This window comes from Dromiciops gliroides, chromosome 3, assembly GCF_019393635.1.
Source record: "Dromiciops gliroides isolate mDroGli1 chromosome 3, mDroGli1.pri, whole genome shotgun sequence".
NCBI lineage: Eukaryota > Metazoa > Chordata > Mammalia > Microbiotheria > Microbiotheriidae > Dromiciops > Dromiciops gliroides.
The window spans coordinates 272497943-272523436 of record NC_057863.1 but is presented as its reverse complement, the minus strand read 5'-3'; the positions used below and the strand labels follow the sequence as shown (position 1 = coordinate 272523436).

The 25494-nt window shown below is 37.5% G+C and overlaps 1 pseudogene; it reads right to left on the bottom strand.

Moving 5' to 3' along the window:
- Positions 1–15971: 15971 nt before the first annotated feature.
- LOC122747461 lies at positions 15972–25334 on the bottom strand (annotated as a pseudogene).
- Positions 25335–25494: the final 160 nt, after the last annotated feature.

The following is a 25494-nucleotide window of genomic DNA, read 5'->3' as shown; positions in this document are numbered from 1 at the left end:
TGGGATGAGATTAAAATGGAACACTATTGTGCTGTAAGAAATGATGAGCAGGATGCTATCAGAAGGACTTATGAAAAATACAATCTATCTACAGAGAAAGAACTGATGGTATCTGAATACAGATTGAAGTATAATTTTTTTCTGTTATTTCCTATTTCTAAAGTTTTTTTTCTGTTTTCTTTCACAACCTGACTAATGTGGAAATGTTTTGCATGACTACACATGTATAACATATATTGAATTGTTTGAGTTCTTAAGGGGGGTGGGGAGGGAGGGAGGAAGAGATTTGGAACACAAAGTTTTAAAAATTGATGTGAAAATTTGTTTTTACATGTAACTTGGGGAAAATTCTAAATAAATATATATATTTTCCTGATTTAGCTAAGACTTTTTTGCTATATGCTATTTTTTCAGATCCCTGATGGCAAACAGCTTTCACAGCCATGTTCTACAAGCCAATGGAGTATAGTTGGCCAGTTTATCATCTTATAACCAATTTGACATGGGGGTAGTACAGCGTTAAAAGATGAATAAGAAATAATTCATCACTGGACAAGGGAAGTACAAAGATAGGAGTCTGAAGAAGGTATGGGTAGCAGAATACAGTGTCCTCGCTGTGATGTCAGTATCTAAGGAAGTCGTCCAACAAGTTGAATAGATGCTTTTCTCTGTCTTCTCTAGGGACAACATTCTTTCTTATTTCTGTTTCCCTACAGTTCCTTCATGTTAGCAATATGGTCTACCCAGAGGCCATGATAGCAGTGATGTCAATCACTTTAGAAACACAACAAAATAAGACAGTCTAGGGTCCTGATTTCATATACATTATTTCATTGGTAACTTTAGAGAAGTCACTAAACTTTTCAAAGCTTGCCTTCTCATCTGTAAAGCGGGGATAATAAATAATTATATTACTCATCTCATAGAGTATGAGAATCATATGAGAAAATATCTGTCATACTTCATGATATCTTAAAGTGCTATATAAATGTGACAACTCATTGTCATGTATTCTCTTAGTAGTGAAATAAAATGATACAAATGTAATTATGAAGGCATTCCATTCTTGTTTGCATTCATGGAATTCATCTTTATCAGGATGTGGAAAAATTATTCAGAGGTTCTTGTTAAGAGCATTATTATTATTAAGTATTAAACACTTAACATGAATAACTTTACTGATCATATCTTACTTGTTCCTGAGATTAGTTAGTAGTTTAGAGTAAATAAAGGTTGATATTTCTAGTTTCAGTTATTAACACGATCTCAACCCAACCTTGTTCTAACAAGTTATGATTTGAGATAAAGTTGGAAATGCTCTTAGAAGAAGAGATCAATAAATGAGAAAGTTAATAGACTCAGTGTCCAGCAGGAATGCAACCCAAATGAAAGGAATGAGTGATCTTACAGCCAATGCATTTCTGCCATATTTCCTCCAGAAAAACAGTTCCATGGGTAGTTTAACAACCTAGAAAGTTAAATGCTTACTTTAGCTGTCTCAGTGCCTTGATTCCTATTCTTTGGTTCCATACAGAATATTTATTATTTCTAATTTTTTATTAACTTCTGAGTAGTTCAATTTGTACTAGAAAGTTACTTCTAGTGGCAGAGCCAAGATGGTGGGGTAGAGAAAGCAGCCAAGTTCTCACAACATTCCCTTCCAAACAACTTGAAAATAACACCTCAAATTGAATTCTGGAGCATCAGAGCCAACAAATTTCTGGGATGAAATGTTTTTCTAGCCCAAGATAACTCAGGAGGTCAGAAGGAGAGGTCTGTGACACTAAGGTAGATGCTGGCCTAAGCTCATGTTGTGGCAACATCAGCAGTGTGCCTTGGAGGTAGCAGCAACAGCAGCAGCTTTGGGAGCTCTCAAGTCAGAGATGGTAAGAGGAATGGGGAAATGGTCAGAAAGAAACTACAGGTGAACACTATGTAGCACTAGGTTCAGGACAGGGGTTGTTTGGCAACTCCATTGCCAAAACCCACTTCTGAGTCATAGCTCCAGAGCAGAGAAGAGCACTTGCTGTCACCAAGGAACCAGATTCCCTGAGGAGCAATATTGCTTTCAATCACCAGGGACCTGGTGCCAAGAGGAACAGTGTCACCAGTAGCTGCCTATATAAGATTTCTTGTGGTCTCAGGCAGGATTTGGAACTTAAAACTTTATTTCCAAGTGCTAACATGTTTTAACATGTAATTGGGAAAAATAAAATACTATTTAAAATTAAATAAGATTAGTAGAAGAAAATTGGGTAAAGAAATGAGAGCAAAGGGAGAAAATAATGAACAGACAATTAATAGTTTGAAAAAAGAGGCAAGTGGTAAAAGAAGTATAAAACTTCGCTAATGAAAATAGCTCCTTAAAAAGCAATCTTGGTGAAAAGGGAAAAAGATACAAAAGTTTGTTGAAGAAAATAACTCCTTGAAAGTTAGAATTGTGCATCTGGAAACTAAAGAGATGATTATGAAGATGAAACATTAAGACATAATAAATCAAGCTCAGAAGAATGGAAATATAAAAGAAAATCTGAAGAACAACTCAATTGGAAAATAGACTAAGGAGAATTAATTTAAGAATTATTGGACTAACTGAAAACCATGATCAAAAAAAGAGCCTAAAAATAATGTTTCAAGAAAATATAAAGGAAAACTGCCCTTCTATGTTAGAAGCAAAAGATAAAATAGAATTTGAAAAAATCCACTGATTATCTCTTAAAAGAGAACCTAAAATGAAAACTCCCAGGAGGGGGAAGCTATGTGGCATAGAGGATAGAGCACTGGCCCTGGATTCAGAAGGACCTGAGTTCAAATCCAGCCTCAGACACTTGACATTTACAAGCAGTGTGACCCTGGGCAAGTCACTTAACCCTCATTGCCCCACCAAAAAAAAAAAAAAAACCAACTACCAGGAATATTCTAACCAAATCCCAGAGTTCCCAGGTTAAAGAAAGCTTACAGAAAATTCTTATAGAAAGCACCCAAAATGAAACCATTCAAATAACAAAGGGCCACAGTCAGGATCACACAAAATGTAGCTGCTATCACATAAAAGAAGCAGAGATATTGGAACATGATAGTTCAGAAGGCAAAGGAGCTAAGATTATAACCAAGAATAATCTACCCAGCAAAACTGAGTAAAATCCTGCAGGTTAAAAAATGGACGTATAATGAAAATAGAAGATTTTCAAGCATTTCTGCTAAAAAGACCAGAGATGAATAGAAAATTTTACTTTCAAATACAAAAATCAAGAGAAGCATAAAAAGGTAAACATGAAAGAGAAATCATAAGGGTCTCCATAAGGCTAAATTGTTTAAATTCCTATATAGGAAGATGATAAATGTAACTCCTAAGAGCTTTATAATTATTAGGGCAGTTAGAAGGACTTTACATAGACAGAGAGCACAGGAGTAAATCAATTATATTGGAATGATCTAAAAAAATAGATGGACATGAAGTAGGAATTTACTGGAAGAAGAAAAAGGGTAGAAATGGGAGAAATTATCTTACATAAAAATGGAGGGGTGGGCAACATTTGAACCTCAATCTCATCTGAATTGGTTTGAAGAGGGAAGAATATACATACCCAATTATGTATAGAAATCTAACTTACCCAAGATGGAAGTAGGAGGGGAAGGGATTGAAAGAAAGGGGGAGAGGGGCAGCTAGTTGGTACGGTGGATAAAGCACTGGCCTTGGATTCAGGAGGACCTGAGTTCAAATCCGGCCTCAGACACTTGACACTTGCTAGCTGTGTGACCCTGGGCAAGTCACTTAACCCTCATTACCCTGCCAAAAATTTTTTAAAAAGAAAGAAAGGGGGAGAGTGATCAAAAGGAGGACAGATTAAGGGAGAACGTGGTGAGAAGCAAAACAGACTTTTGAAAAGGGACAGAGTAAAACAAAAGAAGACAAATAGAAGGAAATAGGAGGGAGGCAAAAGCACAGTTAGTAATCATAACTGTGAATATGAATAGGATGAATGGACCTATAAAGCAGAAGCTGATAGCAGAATGGATTAGAAACTAGAAACTGACAATATGTTGTTTATAAGAAACACACTTTTGTAATACAATATGTTGTTTATAAGAAAAACACAGTTAAAATAAGAGGCAGGAACATAATCTATTATGATTCAGCTGAAGTAATTTTTTTTTAAAAGCAAGAGTAGTAATCATGATTTCAGACAAAACAAAAGCAAAAATAGACCTAATTAAAAGAGATAAGCAAGGAAACTACATCTTGCTAAAGGGCACAATAGAAAATGAAGTAATATCAAGGCTAAACATATATGCACCAAATGGCAGAACATTCAAATTTGTAAAGAAAATGTTAAATGAGTTACAGAAGGAAATAGACAGTAAACTGTACTAGTGGGGGACCTACATTTTCTCCTCTCAGAACTAGATAAATAAAATCAAAATAAATAAGAATGAAGTTAATGTGATGAATAGAATTTTAGAAAAGTTAGGTATGATAGATCTCTGGAGCAAACTGAATGGAAATAGAAAGGAGAATATATTTTTCTCAGCTTTAAAAGGCACATTCACAAAAACTGACCATGAATTAGGATATAAAAATCTCACAAAAATGCAGCAAAGCAGAAATATAAAATATACTCTTTTCAGAACATAATGTAATAAACATTATCTTCAATGAAGGGCTATAGAAGTATAGATTGAAAATTAATTGGAAGCTAAATAACCTAATCCTAAAGAACAAGTGGGCCAAGAACAAATTATAAAAAGGATCAATATTTCATTAAAGAGAATAATAGTATTGAGACTACATTCCAAAATTTATGAGATGCAGCCAAAATAGTCCTTAGGGGAAATTTATATCTCTAAACACCTATATGAATAAAATAGACAAAGAGTATATCAATGAATTGAATATATAACCAAAAAATTAGAAAAAGTATAAATATAAAATCCCCAGTTAAACACCAAGATTAAAATTCTAAAAATCAAAGGAAAGATTAATTAAATTGAGAGCAAAAAAGAAAGAAAAAACAAAATCACCTGTATCAAAAATGAAAATAGTGAATGCACCACTAATGAAAATGAAATTAAAGCAATTATTAGGAGCTATTTTGCCCAACAATATACCAGTAAAACTAAGAACCTAAGTGAAAAGGATGAATATTTACAAAAGGATAAACTGCACAAACTACCAAAGAATTATTTTCTAGAGTTAGGGAAAAAAATGATAAAATTTATCTGAAAGAACCAAAGGTCAAAAATATCAAAAGAATAAATGAAAAAATGTGAAAGTGGCTTAGTAGTACCAAATTTTAAGCCATATTTGTTCTTTGTTGTTCAGTCATTTTGATGTGGGCATGGGTTTAATTAATCAAGTTGATCGTGAGGCATCTCAAAGAATTACAAGACTCTGTGACTCAGTTTCCTATGTTTTATTGAAAGACTGTTGACCACAGGGAGATTACCAGAAAAATGAGAAAGATATCTCAAATAGAAAAGATGGTTATATTTATAATCAGAAAATAATTGATCATCTCCTCATTATCCTAATCTCCACCTTAGGGAGGTATAGGAGAGGGCCTATTCTTTTATTTTTATTTTCTTTTATTTTTTTTTAGTGAGGTAATTGGGGTTAAGTGACTTGCCCAGGGTCACACAGCTAGTAAGAGTTAAGTGTCTGAGGCTGGATTTGAACTCAGGTACTCCTGACTCCAGGGCCAGTGCTCTATCCACTGCACCACCTAGCTGCCCCAAGAGGGCCTATTATAATTTGGAGTTCCTGGGGGCTTAAGACAACCCCCAAGGTGGGTACCTTTTCCCTTGGAGATGTGTTTTTGGGGTTTACACATCATAAGGTGAACCTAAGGACACATTTGGCCTTTTCTGTGCATGCTTCCAAAGATATGCTTAAATTTGTCATACTCAGAGGGTCTCTGTGTTTATGATATCTCTTTACTTAAGATCTGGTTTCTAGGTGTCCTGTCATCTAGGAATATTAATGGATATTAATGATTAATGGTCCCTAGTTACTGTCTCTGTTGATGGTGAGGGTTGATAAGGACAAACCCTCTTGGTTACTGGAAGAGCACAAACCATAGTTTCTCTGTTAACCCTCAGTTTATCTGTTAACTCCTTTCAGCTTCCTCCATCAATTTCAGTTGTGCCCAACTCTTGGTGACTTTATTTGAGGTTTTGTGGCAAAGATACTGACATGGTTTACCATTTCTGTCTCCAGCTCATTTTTTTAATGAGGAACTGAGGAAATCAAGGTTAAGAGATTTGCCCAGAGTCACACAGTTAATAAGTGTCTGAGGCAGGATTTGAACTTAGGATGATGAGTCTTCCTGATTCGCAAACCAGAGCTCTATTCACTGTGCACTTAGCTGCCTTCAAACTATATTATAAAGCAGTAATCATCAAAATAATCTGGTACTGACTAAAAAAAAAAAGAGAGCAGGGAATCAATGGAATAAATTAGGTATACATACATAGTAGAAAATGGCCATAACAATCTAGTATTTGATAAACCCAAAGATCCAAGCTTTGGGAACAAGAATTCATCATTTGACCAAAATTGCTAGAAAAGCTGTAGAGCAGTTTAGCAGAAGCTAGGCATAGATCAACATTTGGAACTTTGACAAAGGTGATGACTTTGATTTCAATTTTATATCAATTGATAGGTCAAAGGATATGGACAGGCAGTTTTCAGAAGAAGAAATCAAAGTTATTAATAGTCACATGAAAAAAGACTGATTTAATTTTATCATTTAATTTAATCATTAAATTAAATTAAATTTAATCATTACTGATTAAAAAAAGAAAGTTAAAACAACTCTGAGGTATCACCTTACAACTATCAGATTGGCTACTATGACAGAAAAGGAAAATGACAAATGCTGAAATGGAAGTGAAAAAGCAGGTACACTAATGTACTCTTGGTGGAGTTATGAAATGGTCCAACCATTCTGGAAAATAATTTGGAACTATGCCCAAAGGGCTAAAAATTTTTGCATATCCTTTGACCCAGTACTATGTCTGTATACCAAAGAGAACAAAGAAAAGGGCAAAGGACCTATATGTACAAAAACATTTATAGCAGCTCTTTTTGTGGTGCTAAAGAATTGGAGATCAAGGGGATGCCCCCTCAATTGGGGAATGACTGAACAGTTTGTGGTATATGATTTTGATAGACTTCTGTTTTGCTATAAGAAATGATGAGCAGGATGGTTTCAGAAAAACTTGGGAAGACTTATATGAACTGAAAGTGAAGTAAGCAAAACCAAGAAAACAGTAACAACAATATTGTAATGTTGATCAACTGTGAAAGTCTTAGCTACTCTGATCAAAACAAAAATCCAAGACAATATTAAAAGATTCATGATGAGAAAATGTTATACACCTCCCGAGAGAGAGAGAGAGAGAGAGACAGAGAGATCTGAATGCAGACGGAACCATACTTTTTCCACTTTCTTGTATTTCTTGCTTTTAATTGTTTTTTTTTTCAACATGACTAATATGTGAATGTTTTGCATGATTTGACATGTATAATTGATATAATGAGTTGCTTGCTTTCTTAATGACTGAGGAAGGTGCAAGAAAAGGAGCGAAATTTAAAGTAAAAAATTTAAATGAATATCAAAAAACCCATTTTTAAAAAAAATAGTTACTTGTTAGATGTCACAGAAAGGACTTATCTTTATGCTAAAAATAAGATTTCAGCAGGAAAGTATTTACAAATATAATATTTGCCAACGTGTATTTCAATATTCATTTTTTAAAAAGGAAATGAACAAATGTTGATCACTGATGACTTCTCATGAAATGTCTTTTTCTCCAAAAGTGCTAGACATTTTTCATATGACCTGCTTTCTTTCCCTCATCAAAGAACAGCAGAGTATTCTTTTAGAGCCAAATATTACAAATATGACTCAACAGAATGAAATGTGCAAGGTGTATGTGGGGAGGGATAAACTAGGGGTGAGCAAAGAGAGAAACCAAGATATACCTGGGCAACTGAGCTAGAAAGGAATCCTATTTAAAGTCAAAAAGAGAAGAAGCTATGTAATGGGTCTGCTAGAATATCAAGTCACATATAAAAAAATGTAACCAAAATTGCTTTTCCCTTTCTTTTAATCTCTATAGTCTATTATTCAGCTTCCCCTGGGGTGTTGGGCAAATTTGTACTTTCTACATTCCAAGTGCTATAGTAAATCTCACAAGATCATAGAATTTCAGGCCGGGAGGAATTATAGTGATCATTTTAATCCAACCTCTTTATTTTCCAGGTGAGGCAGCAGAGTGCCATAGAGAGGTATGTAACTTGTCTAACATCACACAGTTCATAAATAGCACAGAAAAAATTCTAAGCCTTATCACCTACTCCAAATTCAATATTCTTTCCCACTCCACCAGGCTGCTCCTTCTCACTAAATTCTCAACAAATTTCATTTTAAGTATACTAAGGGATACCTAAGGCACATTCATTTTAAGGGCTAAATTTTGATTTTCAAATCAAATGTGTCCTACCTGTTAGCACCAGAAAGGGATCTCTTCAGAGTAGCCACGTGGCCAGCCCATCATTGCTCCCTTTTCAAAGACCTATTATTCTAGTTATGCCTTGGCCCTACTGACTCCAATATATGATTAAAAGAATGAGCTATTAGTCAACAGTGATATATTGCCAAGGAAACCTAAGCAGGCAGGCTCCTAAGAGTGCTTAATTATATAGGAAAGGGAAAACTTCCTAACAATTACCATGCACCATAAGTGAAATGACTTGCCTTGAGAGGCACTGAGTTCTCAATCACTTGAGTTACTAATGCAGAATCTAGATGGTTACTTATTAGGAAGGTCATGAGGAGTTTGCTATTTAAATTAAACTTTGAGGTTTCTTTTAATCCTGAGACTACATAATTCTATGAATTGAATTGAATGAAGCTTGCTCTTTGGAATATTATTCACTAACACCCAAGTCAAGCAGTGCTGACAATAGAACCAAAATGAAACATCCTACCTCAAAACATTGATTTTTTTCATTTTTTCTGACATGGATATTTCATTCATGGTTGTAGTTCCCAGGAAGTTGGTGGCCTTTAAACATACAAAAGTTCTTGGAGGAGACACAAATCTTGCAATAAATTAACAAATTTAAGAATGGAAATAAAAACAGCATAAATGCCATCATGGCTATAAGGCCTGGATCTCATGGAAGACTCAAGGATTCCATGAAATTGGCTAGGACAATTTTTTACACTTCCTCGTTCCTTCACAGCCAAGGTTTCTTTTATTCCTCTCTAAGGGAAATGGCATAAAATTATCCCACCATTCAAACTGCTAATCCTTCTTATAAAAATGCAAGATCAAAGAAAAAATGCAAGATCAAACTGTCCTGTTAGCAGTTTCCTGTGCATGGCATTCCATCTTTCACCTCAGAGATTCTTCCCCATCATTTTGGAATATGCTCCTTCCTCACATCTGTTTCTTAGAATCCCTGACAATCTTCAAAGGATAGCTCAGGTACCCATATATTTCCTGAGCTCTTGCTTTCACTCACATGGAATTACTTGTATAGACACTGTGTTTTGTATTTACTTTTCTATACATAAACACCACCCTCTTACAAATAGAATGTAAACCAGTCATGTTAAACCTGAATAAAAATGGATATCTGTGCACTGTATATTGACTTAGAAAGCCACAAATTAACATTATCTATGTTGTATTATATTTTAATTTGTTTTGCTAATTATTTCCCAACTACATTTTAATCTGATACCATTGAAACCTCTGATGTAGACTTCTTGAGACTAGGAATGATTTCATTTTTATCTTTTTATTTTCATTGCCTAACACAGTGACTTGAAAGTGCTTAATAAATGTTTGCATGGAAAAAACAGAAGATGTTCTTTGGTCAAAATATAGCACGAAAAAATACTATTTGTTCTCCTGAATTTTGATAACATTTTCCCAACATCAGTTTCACTCCATAAGTCTATTGTGGATTTATCTACTGTTGACCTGAACCTCCCCCTGTTGACCAGGAAAACCACTTTGCATAATTGTCAGTAGTTGTGGTCAATAGACAAATTTTTGTCCATTTTTTTAGGTTCTGAGTTTTGGAGAGTCTTTTTTGGGTGTGTATAGGGATGTATGTGTGTGTATGTACAAGCATATTCCAACATGTCTGTTGGAAATGTATAATAAAGGCAGAAATGTGGGATGGGAGGATAGGTGGAGAACAAAAAGCTTTCTCTGTCTCAGGTTTTGTTCAGGTTCCAATTCATTGGCATGAAAATCTGGAAATCTTGAGAGAAAAGTAGGCTTTATTTTTCCCAGGCTTTAAATAACTGGGGAGTTTCTTTAATCCTCCAAAAATGAATTGTGGATGAACAGGATATCTGTAAAGTGGTTTTATGAGGGGTTTCTAACCCTAAATAAAATAGTCGTCTCAGACAACAGACTTTGATTCAGCACCAGACAGAGGCAATTAAAATAAAAGATAATGGGTCATTCTAACTGGTTCATATTTAACTACTCCTTAGGTGGGTGTGATGGCTCATAGACCAATTATGTCAGAGACTATTAGATTATAGAAAGCCTTTCTCTTCACTATATCCTAGCCTGTGGAAACTAAGATGACCTACAGGTAACCCTGAAGGGATGAAGCCCAGTCACTAGAAGTAGACAAAAGTGACTACAAAAATCAGAGGAGCGTCCTCACAGGAGTATTCTACAAGACCAGCAGAGCAAAATTAAGAAGAGATAGCACACAGCAGAGAATCAGTCAATAATCAATCAAAAAATGTTTACTAAATGCATTTTATGTCCCAAGCACCCTGTCAAGCACTGAGGATACAAAAAGAGGCAAAAGACAGTCCCTACCCTTAAAAAGCTCACAATCTAATAGGGGAGAAAATGAGCAAACAAATAAGTACAAATAAGGTACATACAAGATAAAAAGAAAATACTTAAAAGAGAGGAGGAACTAGAATTAAGAGAGAATGAGACAGGGGGATGGCTAGGTGGTGCAGTGGATAAAGCACCGGTCCTGGATTCAGGAGTACCTGAGTCCAAATCTGGCTTCAGACTCTTGACACTTACTAGCTGTGTGACCCTGGGCAAGTCACTTAACCCCCATTGCCACACAAAAATAAAGAGAGAGAAAGAGAGAGAGAGAGAGAGAGAGAGAGAGAGAGAGAGAGAGAGAGAGAATGAGACAAACTTCCTGTAGAAAACAGAATTTTAATTTGGATTTAGGGAAAGCCAGAAAGCAGAGATGTGGCAGGACAGCATTCCAAGCATGGGAAATAGCCAGAGAAAATGTCTGGAGCCAAGAGATGGAGTATCTTGTTTATGGAATAGCAAGGAGGCTTTCACATATGTATGTATGTACGCATACATACATACACACATATGTATGTGTATATACATATGTGTGTATGTGTATATGTATATTTGTACATATAGAGAGGTAGAAGGGGCTAGATCATGAAGGGCTTTGATTGCCGAAGAAAGGATTTTGTATTTTATCATGGGGGTGTTAGGGTATCACTGTAATTAATTGATTGGGGGGGTAATATGGCAGACTTGTGCTTTAGAAAAATCACTTTGTTATTTAAATAGAGGATAGTTTGGAGGAGAGATGAGACAGGCAAATCTACCAGCAGGCTATTGCAATAGTCCAGGCCTGAGGTGAAAAGGGCCTATACTAACTTGATTGCATCATCAGAGGAGAGAAGGGAGTGTCTGAGACATTTTACAAAGAGTAATTGGATAGAGCTTGACAAAAGATTGAATGGGGGTGGAAGTGGTGAGGAATAAAGTGAGGAGTCAAAGATGACAACCAGCTTGCAAGTTTTAGGAACTGTGAGAATGGTGTTACCCTCTGCAGTAACAGGAGAGTTAGAAGGAGGGAGAGTCTGTGGGAAAAGATAGTGAGTTCTATTTTAGACATATAGAGTTTAAGACATCCAGTTCTAGATATCTGAAAGTCATTTGGAGCTCAGCAGAAAGATTAGGATAAGATAGGCAGATTTGGGAACTATTAGTATAGAAATGGTAATTACATTCCTAGGAGTTGATGAGATCACCAAGTGAAATAGTATAAATGAAGAGAATAGTATAGAGAAGAGAAAAAGGAGAAGAGAAAAGGACGGAACCCTCTCCTGAGACAACCAAGAGTAATGTTAATGAAATCACCAGAACATCGTATCAGAACCTTCTGGAACTACAATACCAGATATATGAGCTTCTGTGTGTGAGTCCTTTATGTTTGTTTCCTGGTCACTTATGTTCTCTAAAGATGTATACCTCTTCCACGGTTCTTAGAATAACCTTGGATAGAATGTAACCCATTTATGCATGGGGAAGAATCTTCTCTTGTCATTTTTTCTCCTATACTTTGAATACATTTTTTATTTGAAATTATGTACTATCTGGTCAGCTGGTAAAAGAAAATACATTAGTGGGGGCCCATGAATTATAGCTTTGAGTGGGCACTCACCAACAGAGTGCCTCAAATGTTTAGTAGGTTTAATAGGGACCTAAGTGTGAGAGGTAGCTATATTAGTTTAATTGTAGGTAAAAAAAATTAATTGAGGAATTCCTTTTCTTTATGGTTGTAAGGAAGAGCTTATTAATGTTCCCAGGAGGTGAAGAGATTTCTTCTCTGGTTTTAACCCACTAATCCTACATTTTCCATTGTAGAGGTACAATTCTTCCTATCTCTCCCAAGAGACTCTTCTCTATCTCAATTTGCTATTTTGTGATAGACACTGCAATTCCATTCACAAAAGAACTCACTTTCAAACCATATCCTATTCTAACTTCAGTCTTTTCTTTTCATTAGCCTTTCTTGCCAACCTAAAAATCTGGTCATATAATAAGGCTTTTGTTCATAATTTACCAAAACAATAGATATTCCTTTCCTGATTCCTTGAAATGGAGAAAAAAAAGATACTATTTGTTCTCCTGAATTCTGATAACATTTTCCACAAGATCGGTTTCAGTACATAAGTCTATTATGGATTCATCTACTATTGACCTGAAACTCCCCCTGTTGACCAGGAAAACCACTTCGCATAATTGTCAGTAGTTGTGGTCAATAGAGCATTTGATTTTAACACACAGGGTCGGGTTCCTAGTGTTTCACAGGGAGAAAAGCCAGTGGCTAAGATGGTTAAGCAAACATGCAAAGTCATAACTACAATTTTAAATCTTCAAGGTTAGGTCTACAGATGTTTTGTCTTAACTAGAATGGAATACATAGTGAGAACACTGAAATTAGTGTAAATTGTGGTATCAAGGAAATAGCAAAAAACTTAAAATTCAGAGACTTGCATTCAAGTCCCAGGTCTACCACTGGCTACTCTATGATCTTGAACTCTATGACCTTCTCCAGGCCTCAGTTTCTTTATCTGGAAAATAAGGGTTTTGACTTCTAAAATCTCTTTCCTCGTTAACAGTAAAGTTAAATCAAGTCAGCAATTCAAAAAGCATTATAGTCTACCATGTCTACCAAGTACCAGACTAAACAGTGGGGATACAAAGAATGGGGGGAAAAACATCCTTGTTTTCAAAAAGGTCACAGTCTAAAGGGAGAGATAATATATGCAAACAACTAGGTGTGATCAAGATGTATATAGGATAAAGTGGAGATAAGGTAGAGGAATAGAGTGGCATAAAAGGGTGAAAGTCAGGGAAGCCAGGAGACTGAGATAGGGAAGGAGGGAATTCCAGGTATGGACAACATCCAGTGAAAATTCCTGGAGTCAGAAGATGGAGTATCTTTTTGGGAGTAATAACAAGGAGGCAATGTCACTGGATCACAGAGACTGGGGAAAGAAATACAGTCTAAGAAAGCTGGCTTTTTTAAAAGCCAAATGAAGGATTTTACATTTGATCGTGGAGGTGATAGAGAGACATTGGAATTTATTGAAAATGTGGTGTCATGGTTAGAGCTATGTTTTAGAATGATTAATTTGATTAATTACTTTTTTTGTGGGGCAATGAGGGTTAAGTGACTTGCCCAGAGTCACACAGCTAGTAAGTTTCAAGTGTGTCGTCTGAAATCTAAATTGTGGGTTCTAATCTGCACCCCCCCAGTCTTGGGAAGCTGGCTTAAATCACTGATAAATTCAGCAAGAGTTTAGGCTTTTAAAGATTTATTAAAATATATATCATAAGTTAGTGAAGAGAGAGAGATTGAGAACAGATTACTTATAGCATGGAAATCCTAGTTCAGATCTAATTCCGTATAGCCAGGGAGAAAGAAAGCAATTTCCTTTCCTAGAAGCCTATATGAAATATCTCACCACCAAGCCAGTGTTCAAACGACTAAGAGGCCCCCCTGCCCCACCTTGTTCTCCTTCTGCCACCATGCTCATCTCTCCTCACCAAAAATAAAGTTTTTCTATGAGTGAGCATCCACTTCCTAGTTTTTCTCTCCCTCCCCCAAAAGGGGAGGTCCTTCAAGCTGGTTGGTTGAGAATGGTCTCTTGCTGATGTCAGTAGTATACCAACACATCACTCGGGGCTGGCCAGGTGTGGCCTCCATCTAATCATCCTTACGTAGGTACTTAGTCAGTTTCTCATTCTCACCCAATTCAAACAATACTAGATAAATCAGGTGGGGCCCCTGGACATCTGCCAAATTCTATTATTTTATCACACAAGTATCTGAGGCTGGATTTGAACTCAGGTCATCCTGAATCCAGGGCTGGTGTTTTATCCACTGCGCCACCTAGCTGCCCCCAATTAATTAATTTTAGCAAGATTAACTTGATTTTAAAGATAAGTGGAGGTTGGACTTAAGTAGAGAAAGACTTGCAGCAAAGAGACCAACTGTTATAATTGAGTCATTTCAATTCTGTCCAACTCTTCATGACTGCATTTGGGGTTTTCATGCCTAATATACTGGAGTGGTTTGCCATTTGTTCCTCTAGTTCATTTTACAGATGAGGAACTGAGGCAAACAGGGTTAAGTGAATAACCCAGAGTCACACAGTAAGCATCTGAGACCAGATTTGAGCTCATGAAGATGAGTCTTCCTTACTTCAGGGTGAGCACTCTATCCACTGTGCAACCTAGCAGCCCAGAGAGACCAAATAAGCAGACCATCACAACAATCCAGGTATGAATTTATGAGGGATTTCAACAGGGTATTTATAGTATCAGAAGAGAGGAGATATATCTGAGAAACATTACAAATGTAGACTTGACAGGACTTGGTGATTAATTAGATACGGGGAATGTGAGAGAGAGGATGAGGAGCCAAGGATATAAGTCTAGATAAGTGGAAAGATGGTGTTGCCCTGAAAAATATTAGAAAAGTTCAAAAGAGGGGAGGGTTTTGGGGAAAAGATACTGAGTTCAATTTAAACATGTTGAGTTGTCTACATATCCAGTTTGACATGCATATCCAGTTTGACATGTCCAGCAGGTAATTCTAGATGTGAGACTAAAAGGTCAGGAGAGAGGTTAGGTAAGTCTGAATAAATTGATCTGAAAAATCATCTACATAGAGATGATCATTGAATTATTGGGACTGATGAGACCATCAGGGGAAATAGTATGGAGGAAAAAGAGGGGAAAGATAAACACAGAGCTAGGGGGGGACACCTATGGATATGACTTGGACAAAAACATAGTAAAGGAGACTGAGAAGGAACATTCAGACAAGGAAAACCAGGAGCTATCAGTGTCACAAAAACCTAGAGAGAAGAAAGTATGAAAGGGAAGAGAGGTTGATAGTCTCAAAGGCTGCAGAGATATCAAAAAGGATGAGACCTGAAAAAGGCCATTAGTTTTGGCATAATTTTCTACAATTTCTTTTCTCTTTCTTTTTATTTTTTGATAGCAAAAAGATTTCACTTTTTTTCAGAATAGTATACATAGATAGTAGAGAATATTGGTTTTAAGAACTAAGAGGTATTCAGGTCTCATTTTTATTTTGGTAGAAGTCAAGTGATCCTTTATAAAGCTCAGCTTTCTTATTCCAACACAGTCTTTGTTCCTAACTGAGCAGGGCCTGGGGGCTACTGGTTTGTGTTTCCTGTCTTGTCAACCACCTGTTTGCTCTGATAGCTGTAGAGCAATTCCACTTGCTTCCTCTTCACTTTAGCCATTTGATGTTCATTCCAAAGAGGTGGCAGAGGAGCCTAATGGAGTCAGGGAGATCATAATTTCAATGATGGCATATGAAATGAAGCATGAGTTGCAGTAGGGATGTTCCTCTTGGCAGCCACATGTGGCTCAAGAGACATCGTTCAGCATATGGAATATTATCAGATCTTGGAGACAGACCCTAGGGCCAAATTGGATGGGGACATTGGTCCAGCAGGCCCCCTTTAAAATATCTGGTGTGGACATACTCTCTACAATGCACAACCATTTACTTTATTAGTTGGGTAAAATGCTGGTTTTGGCTCATGAACAAAATAATTCCTTTCTGATAGGTCAAGTGGGCAGTAAAGTTCAAAGCCAGCTGGAGATGTTTGCCCATTTGGTCCAAGTCAATGATGTCCTGCACTAGTTGAGGCCCAAGGATGCATGGTTCCACAAACTTATGTGGACAACCTTATATGCCCTAAATGTACTCTGACATCAAAAAGAGTTTTGAGGGGAAATAGTTCCTTTACATTAAAGAAATCAGAGTGTTTGAGGGGTTCAGTAAAAACCTTATCATTGATATGAAGTGTCACATGTCTGTTAGTGATGGGTCTAGGACTGAGATACTAGACAAGGCACCATTGTTATCCTCTTGATGAATGATCCCTGCAGCAGGAACAATTCCAAACATCCAAAGGCTGTGCTCTGAAGCCCATGAAGCTTTGCCAAGAAAATCCAACCAATGAAACATGGACAGATTTCTCCCCACTCACCTCTCCCTCAGCTCACCATGGTGGGGCAGAGGGAGGATATGAGCACACAAGGAGAGGCAAGGGCCATGCTGGGAAGCATGCACTGCCATGTACCAATTTTCTACAATTTCAAAAATGTGGATAGCACAAGGGATCCAGAAATAAGATATGGAAGCAGCCTTTATTATATATTTGCAATTATCCAGGACATTCCCAATTTTAAAGAAATAAATTCTACTTTTAACTAGGCAAAATATGTTCATTGCAAATATAACCTGGGTCTGATATTTGGCCCTAGTTCAGTATAAGATCATGTGATCTAGAAATGGAAGGGGCTGCAGAAAACATCTAACCCAACAACTTCTTATTAAAGATGAGGACACCGAGACCCAGGAGGCTTGGTGCCCATCAGAATTATGCAGGAGATCTGGGATTTGAAGCCATAACTTCTATCTGTAATCAGCATTTCTAGTTGAATCGTATGCCTTCTCACTTCTATTGCCCCCATAACTCTTGGAACACATTGTTTCTCACTGCTACTTCTATGTTCTCCCACTTCCACCATCACTCAGTAACATACTACTCTGAGTTCCATGTAATCCACATCTTCTACTCATGGGAGCTGTTGGCTATTAACTTCGAGGACACTCTCTTTCCTTCTTCATTGAGTTCAGTATCTACTCTCAACTCCTGCTTCCATACTAGAACACTTCAACATACACATTGACATTCAATCACCCAGTTCCTTCATCTATTCATTGCCCATTACCTACTTCTCTACCTCACCTCAGCCACACACAAAGGCAGTCATAATCTATATCTTTCCATCACCTCCAAAAAAACTACCTCCATTTTCAAGAACTCTGAAATTCCCTTTTCTGATCACAGCCTCTCCTCTGCCTTACTATATTAAACCCTATTCTTCCATTATACTGTGACCCTAATCACTCAACCCCTCAGTTTTCTCTGAGGTCATCAACCCTGAAATCGTCACTCTTTCCTCCTTTTCCCATTGTGACCCCTTGGTGAACCTGTTCACCTCTACACTGACCTTTTCTTTGTTTTGTTTTGGGGTTTTTTGCATGGCAAATGAGGGTTAAGTGATTTGCCCAGGGTCACACAGCTAGTGAGTGTCAAGTGTCTGAGGCCGGATTTGAACTCAGGTCTTCCTGAATCCAGGGCCAGTGCTTTATCCATTGTGCCACCTCGCTGTCCCCTACACTGTCCTCTTTTCTTGAGTTACTGCCCCGCCATCATATCAACAATTTTGCCCTGCCAAGTAATAGCTCCACCATTAGTCTAATACCTGCCAAGTATTAGATTAGTATGGTCTCCCACCATCTCTTGCCTTTGCTCTTATACCCATGATGTTCAATGAAGCTGGAGAAAATCAAACAACTGTTCTGATGGAGTCCAATATAAATTTATGTTATACAACCCCAACTGGGACCTCACTGCTGCTAGGAAATCTTTCTATACTTCCTAATAAGTTCACTAATCCCACACTCCACAGTAGTTCTTCCAAGCCATTTCATGCCTCCTATTCCTTGTCAAACCTCCCATGGCTCCCTCTCCCCTTCCCCTTTAGCTGACAATCTTGCTTCATACAATTCATGGCTTCTTACAACCTACATCCCCACTCCCCTTACTCTCTAATCCAGTGACACTGACCTCTGTCTGTTCCCAGGAAAAGTAAAAAACAAAAACACTCCATCTCTCAGCTCCAGCCATTTTCTCTGACTGACTCCAATGCCTAGAATGCTCTTTCTCCTCATCTCTGCATCTTGGCTTCCTTCAAGTCTCAGTTAAAATTTCACCTTCCATAGGAAGCCTTTCCCAATCTGTATTAATTCTGATAGCTTCCATCCATTAATTCTTATTTATCTTATTTATCATGCCCATAGCATGTTTGTGTGTATCTATTTGCATGTAATCTCCCCCATTAAATTGTGAGCTCCTCAAGAGCAGGGACCATCTTTTACCTTTCTTTATATACTTAGCATAGCTCTTGGCAAATAGAAGGCACAAAAATGCTCATTTACTGGCTATTTAGCAGTAAAATGTGTGTCCTAATCAGAGATAAAGTAGGGGGCACAATAAGGAAGAAGGATATGTTTCATATGAACTTTAATGGTGCCGGCCATAGTGGAACACTTAACAGGCACTGAAATCCTATATCCTGAATAAATATCAAAGACAGAGAGGGCAAAACTCTTGGCCTGAGATAGAAAAAGAGGGCTAACATAATGAACTGTCACACAAAATCCAGTTCAGCTGCTGCATGTATTCGTGTCATACTAATCTTTCAAAAGTGAATGCTCTGGTTGGCACAAGAAGCGTCATTTAGCAGAAGCAGCTGCATAGTTCTTAATTAAGGAGATCATTTGATCCTCCAGCCACCACAATATAGCATTACAGTTCCTGTGTCTAGATGATGATGACTCAATCTCCAAACTTTTCTGTTATCATAGGGATGTCAACCTGATTATCAATTTCAGCAAAGGGCATGTGATGGTTCTGGTGGGCATTATACATACCCTACCAGAGGTTGGGATCTCCAATCCTAGTCAAGCTTTGCTGGAATGTAGGCATGGGAGCTGAATGGCTAGCATTGGAGAGAGCTTCAAGGAATGCAATGGACAAGATTTTTATCTAAAAAGATTCCTAACTAGTAACAATGGGTCTTGCTGAGTAGTCTAGAGCCAGAGGAGAAAAAGACCAATTAAAGACTATCCTCTTTGGGATCATGACCAGTGAAAGAAATTTGCTGGTGATTCCCACCACCAACTACTCATGAAGGGCACTAACACCTGAGGAATATGGGAAGCTACCATATTGAGTGTATCATTCTTTTTTAACAAGGAAGTCTCTTATTGTTTCAGGGCCCAAGTCCATCACCATCACTGTGCAGTGAGCCAAACCAATCAGGTGTCCACAATAAATCCAGCAGCAATATGGTGAATCTTATGAGACCAGGTGGGACTATTTTGCCTAAGTAGGGATGAATCAGTCCAGGTCAGAAACAGAACAGGTTAAAGCTCTGGGAAGGGTCTCTGGGCAAAGAAATCAACCTTTACTAAATGAAACAAAGGTGGGGCCTACAGTCCACCTAGCAGAGTCTGAAACCCCAAGATATTTATACGTCTCTTTATTCATGTGTGGTGCAAGAATGTCCTCCAGAAGCTGATTCATGCAAGATTGCATTTTACAGGTCATTATGCCCTAACTTTGTGACACCCTAAATTTGGACTTTCCATGATGTCTCAATCAGATGTTTACATGACTTTCTTATCATTTTAATAAAAAGTTATGATTATTATGGTCACATATTTAAGATACACATTTTATAATGATTTTATAACTCCTAAGGTTAACTAACAGTTTCTGTGGGACTACAACATATTTTGGTCACACACAGGTTCTTTTACCGGGGACTATGTTCTTACTATAAATCACACATTTATTTCTTATCCTAGTGATTATACCTGATAAGAGATTAGCAAGGCAGTACAAAGCAAAGCACTCCAGGCATTGATTATTGATCTTTTCCCTTTCAGGTCCCCTGCCAAACACCAGTGGGAAAAGTTTGTATGTATCCATTGCACTTCCAGCCTAAGTGAGATAAAAAATTGAAAAATGTATATTTTTAAAAATAAAAAAGGCAGTTAACAAAAATAAATTTTCTTTTCTGCTTGCTCACTCCATTTCTAATAAAGAAAAAGAAAACCTTTGTAGCGAATATACAGTCAAGTCAAAAAATTCCCACATTCCTAACATTAATATATATATATATATATGTATGTATGTATGTATGTATGTATGTATGTATATATGTATGTATGTATCATTCTGCACCCTGAATCCTGTGCAGAGAGGTGAGTAACATTCTTCATCCTTGGTCCTCTGGAATCATACTTGGTTATTGCTAGAGTTTTTATTATAAATTCTATTATTATAGAGTTCTAGTTATAAACTAGAGTTCTTAAGACTTTCAAAAGTGTTTGTTTTTAAAGTGTTATATAAATTATCTTCTTTGCTCTGCTCACCTCACTTCACCAATTCCCAGGTTTCACTGAAACTATCCCTCTCATAATTTCTTATACTGCAATAGAATTCCATTATATGCTATGATCTCAATAGTCAACTGACGGGCACCCCCTTGTTTTCCAGTTCTTTGCTACTTCAAATATCCAGCTATTTTTTCCTAGATGACTACTAAAGATGCTCCAAGCTCCTGCTCAGCCTTCATTCGTCAACCTGTCCACACCTGCATGGAGGTTTGTCAAGGAAAACTCATAACTAATAAAGACTGATGAACCCAGGTGGGCCTCTGTCCAAAAGTTTGAATCTAATTTCACCTGAAGCAGTCTGATCATAAGAAGTATTGTGGGGGGGGGGCGGCTAGGTGACACAGTGGATTAAGCACTGGCCCTGGATTTAGGAGGACCTGATTTCAAATCCGGCCTCAGACACTTGACATTTACTAGCTGTGTGACCCTGGGCAAGTCACTTAACCCCAATTGCCTCACAAAAAAGAAGCAGTTTGGTGGAGGTGGTGGGGAAAGAGAGGGGAAAGAGATGGAGCATGAATCTAGTTCACCAAACTCATTTAAAAAAAAAAATCACTCCCTCTCTTGCACCCTCTATCGGGTAATGGAGGAAATAGCTGTAGAGGGAATTGTCTCTATGGGGCCAAGTATGCAGAACTCCTCATTTCATCCACCTTATAGGGGACAAAGGAAAATGTCCATTTGAAGGCTCAAATTGTTTCACCCAAATCAAGAGCAAATCTTCTGCAGGCTCTCTCATGGAACTCTGCAAGTGACAAGACCTCTGAATGGTGGTAATAGTCTCCCTACCTTCTGACTCTACCCTAAGACAGTGGTGGGAGGAAGGGTTAGGAGGAGTTTCCCATTTCTCATCTCTGCTCCTGGTTCTATTTATTCTCTTATTCTTATAACTGTAATATTGGCAGGTTTAACATATTCTCCTGTAAGACCTCTGAGTCAAAGATGTCTGACCTGTAGCCTATCATTTGACAAGCCCCCCTCTCCATTAGCATTGTCTTTTTCACCTATACTGTTACAACATGCACAAGTCACACCAAAGTCTTCAAGGCACAGCCCTTAAAAGTAAAAATCTCATTCACCTTTGCATCTTATTAAGTAATATACAATCTTCATTTTCCTTAGTTGGTGATCTAGCCTTTGTAAAGTTGCCAATAAGAAAGAAGATTTAGTTTTGACATTTAGTTTTTTCCTTTGTCTCACCAGATCCCTAATGAGCTCACAAACCCACAACATTCAAAACATGAGGAGTTCTACTTACGTTCATTGAAACAGCTATATCTTACATCCAGGAACAACCCTCCCCAATAGAATGAATGTTTTTTGTGACTAAAAGTACTTGGGCAACTAGGTGGCGCAGTGGATAAAGCACCGGCCCTGGATTCAGGAGGACGTGAGTTCAAATCCGGCCTCAGACACTTAACACTTACAAGCTGTGTGACCCTGGGCAAGTCACTTAACCCCCATTACCCCACAAAAAAAATAAAATAAACAAAGTCTACATCATTCTTAGGGGCGGCTAGGTGGCACAGTGGATAAAGCACCAGCCCTGGATTCAGGAGTACCTGAGTTCAAATCCAGCCTCAGACACTTGACACTTACTAGCTGTGTGACCCTGGGCAAGTCACTTAACCCCCATTGCCCTGCAAAAAGACAAAAAAAACCCCAAAAAACAAAACAAAAAAAAAGTACTGATCAGATAGGGTTGCAATAAGGCGATCAGGATTCATTTCTTTGCATCAGAGTTTATCCATGCCTCTCTGCCTAAGGCACATTGCTTGCTTCCAGAAGCTCCCAAGTCCTATTGCTTTTGACAGGTATTCTCTCTGATCATTGTTCCTATTTCCTATCCCCCATCAGATTTAAAAGGAACCTCAGAAGCCATTTAATTCAACCTACCCTTTTCTCCTTCCCCGTCCCTGAAAAATATTTCAGGATATTTTCCTGGGACTTTGGCAGAACAGCGTGGAAATACTTAAAACCCACTAATTAAAATATTAATTGAATTATCCTTCCGAACCTTAGCATCACAGAATGTCAGAATCAGAAGGAACTTGGAATTCAATTAGTCCAGTCCCTTATGTCACAAAGGAAGAAACTGATGACCAGAGAGGACAAGTGACTTGCCCTAAACCATATCTACACATTTTGAAAAATATCTCCAAATTGATGGACAGTATTTATATCATTTAAATATTAAAGTGTATCCCTCTCACCATTCTCACAGGTGTTGCCATGGAAATGTGAGACACTAGAAGTAACCATAGCAGCTGAGCAGATGCTTTTACCCAGAAGTCCAATTATCATTGGAGAAGAATTCTGGAAAAGAGACAGGTTATGGAGATTCATTTCATCAGACCATGTATGATAGGTGAAACAAGAAGGAAGCCATGGAAGCCACAACAGTGGTATCTGGTGAGTCTCCTACATTAGGCACTCGACACATTTGTTATCCCTGCTTAGCCATTGAAGGGCAAATTGCTCTCCCACTAACTGTTCAAACTGTTCACTACCTTTTTATAGTCTTTGTAAGAGGGGAAATTTAAAAAGGGAGAGACCTCTGAGGTATCAACTCACAACTATCAGAGAGGCAAATATAACAAAAAAGGAAAATATTGTATGTTGAGGGAGATGTGGGAAAACTGGGATGCTAATCTACTATTGGTGGGGTTAGGAAAAGATCCAACCATTCTAGAGAGCAATTTGAAACTATGCCCAAAGGGCTCTAGAACTGTGCATACTCTTTGATCCAATAATACCAATGCTAAGTTTATATCCCAAAGACATCCAAAAAAAAGAGAAAAAGACGTTTTTGTACAAAAATATTTATAGCAGCTCTTTTTGTGGTAGCTAAGAATTGGAAATCAAAGGAATGCCCATCAATTGGGGAATGTCTAAACAAGCTGTGGTATACGGTGGTGATGAAATATTATTGTGCCATAAGAAATGGCAAGCAGGATGATTTCAGAGAAGATTTGAAAGAATTGTATGAACCAGATGTATAGTGAAATGAGCAGAACCAAGAGAACATTGTGCACAGAGACAACAATTTTGTTTTGATAAAGAACTGTGAATGATTTAACTATTCTCAGCAATACAATGATCCAAGACAGTCCCAAAGGACTAATGATGAAGCATACTATCCGCCTCCAAAGAAATAACTGATATTGATGGAACACAGACTGAAGCATGCTATTTTTTCACTTTCATTTTTTCTTTTATTCACATTTTCTTATACAAAATAACTAATATGGTATTGTTTTATATAATTGCACATATATAACCCACATCCGTTTGCTTACTACCTCAGGGAGGGGGGAGGAGAGAGAGGGAAGGAGGTATAAAATTGGGAATGCAAAACTATAAATAAAAATGTTTATTATTTTTAAAAGGAAATGTAAGATGCGCATAATAAAGATTCATGGGTTTATGTAAAAGAGAGAGAGAGAGAGAGAGAGAGAGAGAGAGAGAGAGAGAGAGCTGTTCTTTCCCCTATCATCCAAAGCCAAGGGGTCAGCATTCCAGACTCACTCTTCCCTGATTGTTGACTATTGTTTAATTGCTCAATGACTTGAAATTACGTAAGAATATGCAACAAAAATCTTTATTAGCATTTGGTTCAGCTGTTACTGAACCTGGTTATCTCAAAACTTAATGTTAAGACTTTAAAGAGCTAACAAGTGCAATTTATGCTTTCATAATAAACCCTACCCAATAGAATAGTATTATTTTTATGACTAAAAGCACTAACTTTGATAGGATTTCAACAAGAAACCCTAGTTATTCACATTAATATTACATTAAATTAATGGGATGGAGTCAGGAAGACCTGAGTTTAAATCCAGCCTCAGATACTTACTGTGTGACTCCAGGCAAATCATAACCCCTGCCTCAGTTCCCTCAACTGTAAAAGAGGCATAATAACAGGACCTACCTCACAGGATTGTCACATGGATCAAATAAGAACATATTTGTAAAAGCACTTAACAGCACCTTGCACATAGTAGGTGCTCTATAAGTTCTTGCTAGCATGGAGTCAGATTAAAAATGGAGAAGCTATTTTCTTGAAAAAAATGGAAACACTTTCCCCATTTAGCATAAGCTGAGGTAGAGGAGGGAGGTTCCTGAAAACCCATGAAAAGGGAGTAAAAAGGAAGGAGAGACACGGAGACAGACAAACACAAAAGCTAACAAGAGACCAATAGAATGTGAATTCTGGTTCTCCCCCTGGATCTCATATGAGACCATTAAGGAAAATAAAGCTAAAGAAGTAAAACCTCATGGTGAGTGTGGACTGAGAAATGATGCTGGAGTTGGTGAATGGCAGTGACGCTGGTGGGTTTTAGTATTGCTTTGGTTGGCCAATTAGATTGGAATTCCCTCAGCACCATACCCAGACCCTATCAGATCCCACCAAGGAGGCCATGTTTTTACACTATATATATATATATATATATATATATATATATATATATAGAGAGAGAGAGAGAGAGAGAGAGAGAGAGAGAGAGAGAGAGAGAGAGATTTTTTGTGAGGCAATTGGGGTTAAGTGACTTGCCCAGGGTCACACAGTTAGTAAGTGTTAA